The 10,402-nt window shown below is 46.0% G+C and overlaps 2 non-coding genes across 2 annotated transcripts; both read right to left on the bottom strand.

Moving 5' to 3' along the window:
* Nucleotides 1-3,228: 3,228 nt before the first annotated feature.
* Trnal-caa (transfer RNA leucine (anticodon CAA)) lies at nt 3,229-3,303 on the bottom strand. The gene has a single exon. It is a non-coding gene; the product is annotated as a tRNA-Leu (tRNA).
* An 81-nt stretch (nt 3,304-3,384) lies between these two features.
* On the bottom strand, nt 3,385-3,459 carry Trnal-caa (transfer RNA leucine (anticodon CAA)). The gene has a single exon. It is a non-coding gene; the product is annotated as a tRNA-Leu (tRNA).
* Nucleotides 3,460-10,402: the final 6,943 nt, after the last annotated feature.

The following is a 10,402-nucleotide window of genomic DNA, read 5'->3' as shown; positions in this document are numbered from 1 at the left end:
GTATAGACGAACAGTGTGAGAGTTGAATGTTACGTTTTGTCGGCTGCATTTTAAAAATGAGTGCAAAATATATGAAGCATCATGAGGCAGTGTTTCTTGTAGATCATCTTTCCTGACCTGGCCTCATCTTTCAAAAGCGTGCTGTACGAAGTGTGAAAGGTTGCTTCAACTGACTGTCAAACATCCAGTAAAAGTGCATTTTTGTGGATGTTTCTCCAAACGCGGTTTTGGCTATTTGCATTTATTTACAGCCAATTGGTCTGCAATGTCTCGGGATTCATATCCGGTCGAAAATGTTTGGTCATATATTAAAAGAAAGCTTAAAGGAAAGTCAAGAATACTTTGAAGAACCTGTCATATAAAATCAAGATGGTATGGAAATCGTTACCGAGATAATATGCGTTTAAATTTGAGTGATTTATCGAATAACCGAAATTTAACGAATTTCGTTTTGCTCTCTCGTGAAAAGCACGCCAAAAAGGTGCCAATGTATAGTCGGTTATTGGCAGCGAGTGGATTAACTATTGGGCGATTGGGCAATTATTAATAACATGTATTTTCTTGTAAATATATATCTATAATATAATAGTGTGTTTTATTTCATACAGATAACGCCATACACTTTCTTGTGGAACTGACTGTATGTAGGTGAGGAAGTGCAGAGGGCATAGAACACTTCCTCAGGTAAAGCCAGATATCACTTCGCTTTTACTCGATATTTTTCGTCGATTACTACATCATGTGTGATTTTTCTGACAGGAAATAACGAATCCAGCAGCACAACTGAAATGATACTCTGTGTGCACACAACTGGGTTGGACGTCTCTTGTGAAGAAGAAGATTGAATCAACCACAGGTCCCCTGTCGACAGCCCTCGTTTCTTCGTGGGAATGAAGAGCTAATTGTGTATCACAGGAATGACATTTTCTTAATCCATGCTATGTGTCAAATGTTCAAATGTGTGTGAATCGCTAAGGGACGAAACTGCTGAGGTCATCGGTCCCTAGATTTACACGCTACTTAAACTAACGTAAACTATCTTATCCTAAGAACAACACTCACACCTGTGCCCGAGGGAGGACTCGAACCTCCAGCCGGAGAGGCCGCGTAGTTCGTAACATGGCGCCTGAAACAGTGCGGCTACTCCACGTGGTTGACTGCGTGTCAACAGGCTATTTACTTCCGCGGTAATTCATATTGTACGAACAGATCATATGTTCTGGGGTTCTCTCACCTTCGTTATGCCAGTTAAGGAGCAGTTTGACCGAGTAGCAGCGGCTCCAGATGACGAAAACTGACAACAGCTGCGAGAGATAGAGCGTTATTCAGAGCCCCTGCACCCTATATACCCATCCAATGATGTTAATCGGCTGAGGATGAGATGATGGTCAGCCGATCTGCTGGCTCATGTAGATTTTATGTTGTTGTCTGCTGAAACCGCAGAGGTGCTTCCGAATAATCCTATGTATCAGGAACCCACATACATGGTGGCCAAAATACAATTTCCCAGGAAAATGTTGCGCGGTCCCTAAGATAGGCAACCCAAATTACACCCTCCACCAATGGTTGCATATCTTAAGGTGCACACAAGGTTTTCCTGGTCATCATTTTGCTGACGCTTCAGTTGTTACTTATCCATCCCATCCCAAATGCCGGCTCGTTCCAATTGTCTGCTAGCAGGTGCCGGGCTGTCCCGGTGCCCGGTAGCCTCGTATTCTGCGCTCAGTGGGCGGTAGACAGCGGCGCCAGCAAGTGAACCCCGCTGCGCCCGCTCCCGCTAGTAATTAGGGCGGCGGCAGGTGGCGGGGGATTGGTGGGGGGCGGGGGGTGCCTCCGTGGCCTTGCGTCGCCTGGCCCCGCCCTAATTGAGTGCGGTCCCGACCCGTCGGAAAATATTTGCTAGGAGTCCCCGAGGCGCGGTGGGGCGTCGCCAGCACAGCGAAACCTGACCCGCGGCCCACCCGTTAATCTGCGACCCATTAGCGCTGTTGGGGAATGTCGGCGCTGATCTCACGCCTAGGTCCACGCCCAAGAGCTGCAATCCGCTTTCAACTGCACAGCAGAGGGAACTTGGCTTTATTCCACACTTTACGACTTGTACCCGCTGTATTCACATTTGCAAATAATGGTAAGAATCACTGCTTAAATAACTCTGAGTGATATGGCGGGAAAAAAGGTAAGAATAACTGAAAAAGTTTTTATCAAAGATTAATAGCACGTATACACCGAAGTGGACTGAAATAAAACATAAAATAAATCACTTCTCGAAATGGAACAATTAAACTTTTGTCAGCAGAACGCCACTTCATTAAACACACAATTTATAAGTCAAAGTTCCTTAGAACGCTCAGTGTTAAAGTGCAAACTGAATGAATAAATTGTAAGTTCTCTAGAGACTAAAATTTTCAAAGTCCAGCGTGTAGCCGTTCGAAAGTTAAACAGAAATGTGTTTACTATTCCACAAGTCTGCTGCCACAACACAGTACCCGTCTTCTTTGGCGAGGAACCACAAATGCATTGCGTCCAAAGCTGGCAGCTCTCGGAATCGCAAAGTCAGACGTGAATGTGGCTCTCGAGTTAAAATCCTGATTTATGAAGTCATTGAAGAAACGGCACCTGAACTGGGAGCGATCTAGTGTGGTCAGGCTCGAGCGCTGCCCCCAATGTCATTTGGCGCTAAGACACAGCAATATCTATTTTCGATCACGTGTCTGGCAGAAGAGGTTAGGTCCATGCAGTACGCAGTTTCTGGCGGCATTTGCATTGCCTCCTGATGGACTGTCGGAGCAGGGCTGTCTCTCTTGCGGAAAAGTATTAGGCTTCTTCGAAGCACTGATGTGATGTTGGTTGCTGACACAGCAGGTATTACGCCTCAGTACAGCACTGTACACACTGCAATTAGTCCAGTCGTGTCTACATGATGGCGCCCTGCAACACTGATACATAGAAGGCTGCAGAGTATTCCCAGGTTCCTCACTTTATAATGGTTTCTGAAGCGTTCTAAGTAGGCTTTCGTGAGAGAGATGAGTCTATCTTCAAGTGTCTACCAGTTCATGTGGTTCAGCACCTCAGTAACACTATCCCACGGTTCCAACAAACACATTGAAGGCTTTTTCCTAAAGACACCTTTCATCCTACGATTTGCAAACACATTAATAAGTATAATCAAATTTTCACTCTACAGCGGAGTGTGCGCTGATATGAAACTTCCTGGCAGATTAAAACTGTGTGCTGGACCGAGACTCGAACTCGGGACCTTTGCCTTTTGCGGGCAAGTGCTCTACCAACTGAGCTACCCAAGCACGACTCACGCCCCGTCCTCACAGGTAGGAGACGAGGTACTGGCAGAAGTTTAGCTGTGAGGACGGGGCAGATTAAAACTGTGTGCCGGACCGAGACTCGAACTCGGGACCTTTGCCTTTTGCGGGCAAGTGCTCTACCAACTGAGCTACCCAAGCACGACTCACGCCCCGTCCTAACAGGTAGGAGACGAGGTACTGGCAGAAGTTTAGCTGTGAGGACGGGGCGTGAGTCGTGCTTGGGTAGCTCAGTTGGTAGAGCACTTGCCCGCGAAAGGCAAAGATCCCGAGTTCGAGTCTCGGTCCGGCACACAGTTTTAATCTGCCAGGAAGTTTCACATTAATAAGTAGTCTACTTTGTCACATACAACGACCGGTCTAGATGCTTAATGACACAGATACTGATGAAGCTCCATTCAATTAGCTGGTATGGTGATGGCTAAGAGGATGCTTTGAAGGTTCAAATGGCTCTAAGCACTATGGGACTTAACATCTGAGGTCATCAGTCCCCGAGACTTAGAACTACTTAAATCTAACTAACCTAAGGACACCGCACACATCCATCCCCAAGGCAGAATTCGAACCTGGACCGTAGCAGCAGCGCGGTTCCGTACTGAAGCGCCTAGAACCGCTCGGCCACAGCGGACGGCTGCTTTGAAGGAATTAGGGAAATACACTGACAGCAAAAAATATCGAATCACCAAAAATATTTAATGTAGCTGAAGGAAATTTTGGGAATACATTTGTCTTGGTAACATAAGTGATTAACGTTGGGCAAGATCACACTTTAATGTAAGTGTGAGATAAGCCATTCTTAATGTGTACTGCTGGTAAATTAATAACTGGTGTAACCTCCAGAATGCTGAATGCAAGAATGCAAACGTGCATTTGTTTTGTTGTATACTTGCTGGATGGCAGTTTGTGGGATGGAGCTGTATGCATGTTGCATTTGGTTGGTCGATACATGGACGGTTAATGCTGTTTGTGGATGACACCGGAGTTGTCACCTAATGATCTCCCAAATGTACTCTACTGGAGACAGATTATGGTCATCGAGCAGGACAAGGTAACATGTCGATACTCTGTAGGGCATGTCTCAGAGAACAAGTAGTCCCTCTCCCGTCATGTTTGGCTGCGAAGACTTCAACTATACAGTCTTTAATGCTCATCTAAGCCTGAAGCGAATGAACTGAGTGAATGGAAGTACACTGATCCTGACTATAAAGTCACCTGGAGGGATGTATGCCGCTGGTATGAAGGCAAGCAAAGGCAGATAGAATAATACAAGTCCAGGCTCCGGGCTTACCCTATACAGACGTCCGGCTTGGAAGATGATGAACTGCAACTCTAGTGTCGGTTGTGCCTTTTACTGTGTGCAGGTCACTTCGCCTTCTCCATTTCGTGTTCCCAGCTGCCACCCTGCAGAACCTCAAGTACACAGTACGGTCACCAGGAACGCAATGCCGCTCCTCGTGGCTTCTTCACATGAGCTCACGTGTTACTACGTGAGACCTTGTCAGTCTATATAACATTTTCGGATGCACGTAATCCACCACCCATTCAGCGGTGTTTCCTATGTATTCTCAAACAAATTCGTTCGTTCTAGCTTCTGCTCTTTGCGTCTTCTAAATATGCAACAGCTTCCATGTCTCAGAGAACAGATAGTCTCTTACGTCTCCTAGAGTAACTTTATGTTTGGCTGCGGACGGCAGAGACATGTCGTAAGTATGCTACTTAAAGTCAGATTACCCAGCCAATAGTATTGTAAGTGCGGTGAACTGGTAAGCGAGGCCACCGACGGGTTGTGGAGAGGAAGGACACTTCTTGCTTCCTCCTGCTGCTGTGGACGTGCTGTGCGGTCCTGCTGGGATGTGCCGAACTATTTAGTTCAAACGGTTATGTTGAACTGGGCAGAATAAATCAACATCGCCCAGAATTAAGGTGATATGGTCCATAAGTTGGCGGCGTTTGTTCAGTTACATGTCACGTGATTTTTCAGATTTATTCGTGCCAGATACTTTGCAGCTGCATTTGATATGAGAAATGGCAGTTTCTTTATTTCAGTTTCACAACTTGGATTCAAACATACAGGAATCAATGTCCATTTTTATTCATTCACCTCGGTCTGCAAGTATTCTATCTAGTTCCTTCTCCACTCTTTAAATGAAAGTAACATTATTTTCTGTCTTTTGCAACTCTGTGGTCATGCGAAGTCATGTGGCCCATTGAACGGTATTTGCATGTAAGACATCAGACTTTTTATTGATTTTCTGCACGATGCGTTCATATTCAGTCGCTATTCACTTTTTTTACTCTTACAAAGTCGTTTTCCACTCCTCTGATCTTTGTTCAAATCCTCACATTTTCGCACTTAAGTGCCGCATTTACCAGAGATTTGCATTCAGTTTCATTATATTTCAGAACGAAAGAGAATGATCTGCTTTCAGCAGAAAGATTATTTTATTTTAAAATGAAATATTGAGCTAAAAAGATAAGTGTGCGCCGCAGTCGAGTTTCAAGGCACGTGTTTGCAATACGAAGACGTCTATGTTTATCTGCCACACGAACACATTTTCGGTTTATCAGGTGCGATACGGTGAGCAAGTCCATTTGCATTCCACAAATTACTGCTGCAAGGAGAGACTCATTGCAAAGATACGGAAAAGTTGTGGTTTCCAAGTTATCTTGCTTTAGCTTCTGTTAAATTCTCTTTCCATTAAACTGTCGCAATGTGAGAAGATACTTGGTTCACTACAGTATGTAGCCGGCCGCGGTGGCCGTGCGGTTCTGGCGCTGCAGTCCGGAACCGCGGGACTGCTACGGTCGCAGGTTCGAATCCTGCCTCGGGCATGGATGTGTGTGATGTCCTTAGGTTAGTTAGGTTTAAGTAGTTCTAAGTTCTAGGGGACTGATGACCTAAGATGTTAAGTCCCATACTGCTCAGAGCCATTTGAACTACAGTATGTAAGGTGAAAGTTACTCAGATCGTATTGTTCACTTACCGCTCAGATTTCATTTAAAGAGGAATGTTACTTGGATTTCAGCAACTCAGAGATTAAAGTTTCATGTAGTGACTGGCTTTTAATTTGACCATGCATACTGTCTTCTTTCTGTACGAGGGTCGTTCAATAAGTCCATAGAAAAGAATTAAAAACAAATTATTTCGATAACTTTCTTTATTCTTCAGCTAACTCTCTACACTATTCCAAGTGTTGCTCTAATTTTTTTGAGCCTGTCGAAAAACAGGATTTCAGAAGATCTGCAAAAAAGGCATCTTTTTTTTCGGGGATGACCCCCTTGTTCGATGTGAACCGTCGACCGGCAAGCTATTTCTTCGTCATTTGAAACAAAAAAATATCACTATGGGCCAAATCCAGTGAATACGTTGGATGTTGCAAAAATTCGAGCCTTAATTCCATAATTTTGACCATCAAAACTCGTACATTCGATATACTTTGTTAGTTCTACTTAGTACGGGTCCCATAGACTTAAGCAGTACTCTGGGACGCATCACACGAGTATTCTGGAATCAGTGTACCTGTGGACGAACTGCACTTGCCCAGTATATTTCGAGTGGACCTAAGTCCGCCGTCTGCGTTGAGCTTCTGCGTTCATTCCATCTCATTTCCCCACAAATCGCCTCATATTGCAACTCGGTAAAATTGTAATGACAGGTTATTACTTTTTTGGAAAGTACAATTTCATATTCTGTACATATAAAGTGAGTTGTCAGTCTCTGCATGAGTTTGAATTTTAATCGAGAACAGACCTGCTATTTGTGCTATGACTGTCAGACACTACTGCATTGTACCTAACTGTATCGCTCGAAAAATATCTGAGGGTACCGATAGTACTGTGTGCCAGTCCATTAACATACATGGTGGAAAGCCAGAGCCTAAACATTCCAGAGGCAGCTGGACCCTCCATGTCCGCAACCCGCGTGGCAGACACAGTAGTGACAACTGACGTCATGCGTCGCTACTGCCCTTACAGATTGCAAGAAAGTCGAAAAACCTGAAAGGATGGGTAGGTACGATAACCAGTTTACAAATGCAGAGTGGAATGAATACCAGGTGTAGAAGTATGAAACCAGAATTTGGTTGCAATAATTACTCGTCTGTTGTTTGAAACTGATTCAAACTAATCTCCATTGCTATTCATACATTTCTCCCATCTCTCCGGCAGGCTATGAATACTACACCAAAAAAACGGGTCTTTTGAAGCGAACCAGTCAGTGAACCATTTTCGTACATTTTCATACCAATTGAAGCGTTCTTCAGCAGGAGCGTGTTCCAGTGATGCAAATAGATGATAATCGGACGGAGCCAAGTCTGGATAGTAAGCCGCATGCCTTAGTATCTCCCAACTGAACGCCTCGATTGTTTCTCTGACCCATTTTGCGGTGTGTGAGGGGGCGTTATCATGCAGCAATATGACTGTGTTGCCATTTTCCATATTCCGGTCGTTTTTCACGCAATGCTCGATTTAAATCCATCATTTGCTGTTGGTGGCGATCAGTGTTAACGTTTGCATCAGGTTTCACCAGCTCATAATAGATGACACCCTTCTGATCCCTCCAAAACATTGTCTTCTTTCCAAAGCGATTTGGTCCTGAGGTGGATGTCAATGGTTTGCCTGGATCCACCCATGATTTACGACCCTTAGGATTGATAAAATATATCTATTTTTCACCTGCCACCTGATGGAGAAACGACTTTCTTTTGTATCTGGCGAGCACCATTTCAGAAGTGGTCTTTCGATTTGTTTGCTGTCTTTCATTCAATTTATGCGGAACCCATTTTCCCACTGTACGCACCTTTCCCATAGCTTTCAACAGAAGAGAACGACTTTCTGCGCCACATTCAATTGTTCTGCGAATTCCTGTTGAGTTTATCATCCTCATACAATAAAGCCTGCAATTCGGTGTTTTTGCACTTTTTTGATGGTTTCCCGCGCTCGTCGTTCCCCACGTCAAAATCACCACTTTTGAATTTTTTGAACCACTCGAAACATTGTCTTTTCCCAAGAGCATGATATCCAAAAGCTTCGACAAGGATTCGATGCGATTCTGCAGCAGTTTTCTGCTAATGACAACAGAAAACCAATGCTGTCCGCAAATCGTTGTTCGTAGGCACAAAACTCGACCTGTTTACGGGTTTGGAACAGATACCGGTGTATGGAAGTTCGATTACTGTGTGTTGACGTACGTCGTCAGCCGCTACAGGAAGCAGATGGCGCCGCAGACGAGGTCTCACGCGCCCTACACTGACGGCCAGCACTACCTGTAGGGAAATTCCGGTTTTATACTTCTACACCTGGTATACCCTGATCAGCCAGAACATTATGACCACCGACCGACCTACTGTCGATGTGAACCCGTCCAGGCGACAGCAGCGTCATCAGGCGAGGAGTGACTGCTAGTCAGACACTCGCTCGGTGCATGTAGTATCAGTGAGCGTGCTGCCCGTCTTTAGAATGGGGAAGGCGCGCGATATATCTGAGTTTGAGTGAGGGCAGATTGTGATGGCTCAGAGGCTCAGCCCGTGATTTCAGAAACTGCACGACTTGTCGGATGTTCGCTGAGTGTTGTAGTGAATGACTTCAACGCGTGGCGAAACAAAGGTAAAACCACATGCAGATGTCATGGAGCTGGGCGGTCAGCCCTAGTTACAGATGTCGGACAGGCTGGCGAAGTGTGGCGGAACTAACACCGGACTTTAATGCTCAATAGAGTACAACTGTGTCTGAACACAGTGCAGCGAACATTCCTATTGATGTGCCTCCGCAGCTGACGACCGATGCATGTGCCTGTGTTAACACCACGGTTCAAAAGGTCCAAATGGCTCTGGGCACTATGGGACTTAACTGCTGAGGTCATCAGTCCCCTAGAACTCAGAACTACTTAAACCTAACTAACCTAAGGACGTCACACACCCGAGGCAGGATTCGAACCTGCGACCGTAGCGGTTGTGCGGTTCCAGACTGTAGCGCCTAGAACCGCTCGTCCACCCTGGCCGGCGTTAACACCATGTCTTGGGCAACTAGAACTGAACTGGGCACGTCGCAGCTCGTGGTCGTGCGGTAGCGTTCTCGCTTCCCACGCCCGGGTTCCCGGGTTCGATTCCCGGCGGGGTCAGGAATTTTCTCTGCCTCGTGATGACTGGGTGTTGTGTGATGTCCTTAGGTTAGTTCCGTTCAAGTAGTTCTAAGTTCTAGGGGACTAATGACCATAGATGTTAAGTCCCATAGTGCTCAGAGCCATTTGAACCATTTGAACTGGGCATGTGATCATCGGCACTGGACTTGGCGTAGTGGCAGAACGTCGCATAGCCTCATGAATCACGATACCTTCTTCATCACCCGATGGGAGAACGCGAATCCGTCGTCTTCCAGGCGAACAGCTCCTTGACACCTGTACTGCGGGACAGAGGCAAGTTGGTGGTGGCTCCATCAGGCTCTGGGGAACATTCACGTGGGCATCCATTGGTCGAGTGGAGCTCGTGCAAGGTAGAACGACGGCCAAGGAGTATCGTACACTGGATGCAGACCACTTACACCCATTCATAACGATCATGTTTCCTGACGGCAGTGACGTTTTTCAGTAAGATAATGCGCAATGTCACAAGGCCAAGAGTGTGGCGAAATGGTTCCAGGAACACGGTGGCAGGTTCCATGATCTGTTGGCCCCCAAACTCGTCAGATCTGCACCTGATCGAACACAACTGGTCTGTGACTGAACATTGTGTCAGAGTTCATCACCCCCTTCCCTCGAATTCACGGGAATTGGGTGGCTTGCGTGTGCAGATATGGCGCCAACTCCTTCCAGCGACCTACCAACACCTCATTTTTTCCATCACACGAAGCGTCGCCGCTGTTATCCGAGCCAAAGGTGGACATACCGGCTATTAAATAAGTGGTTCAAATGGCTCTGAGCACTATCGAACTTAACATCTGTGGTCATCAGCCCCCTAGAACTTAGAACTAATTAAACCTAACTAACCTAAGGACATCGCACACATCCATGCCCGATGCAGGATTCGAACCTGCGACCGTAGCGGTCACGCGGTTCCAGACTGAAGCGCCTAGAACCACACGGCCACACC

Source organism: Schistocerca serialis, chromosome 8, assembly GCF_023864345.2.
Source record: "Schistocerca serialis cubense isolate TAMUIC-IGC-003099 chromosome 8, iqSchSeri2.2, whole genome shotgun sequence".
Classification (NCBI taxonomy): domain Eukaryota; kingdom Metazoa; phylum Arthropoda; class Insecta; order Orthoptera; family Acrididae; genus Schistocerca; species Schistocerca serialis.
Note: the sequence above shows the minus strand (reverse complement) of the source record. Positions and strands in the feature narration are given on the sequence as shown.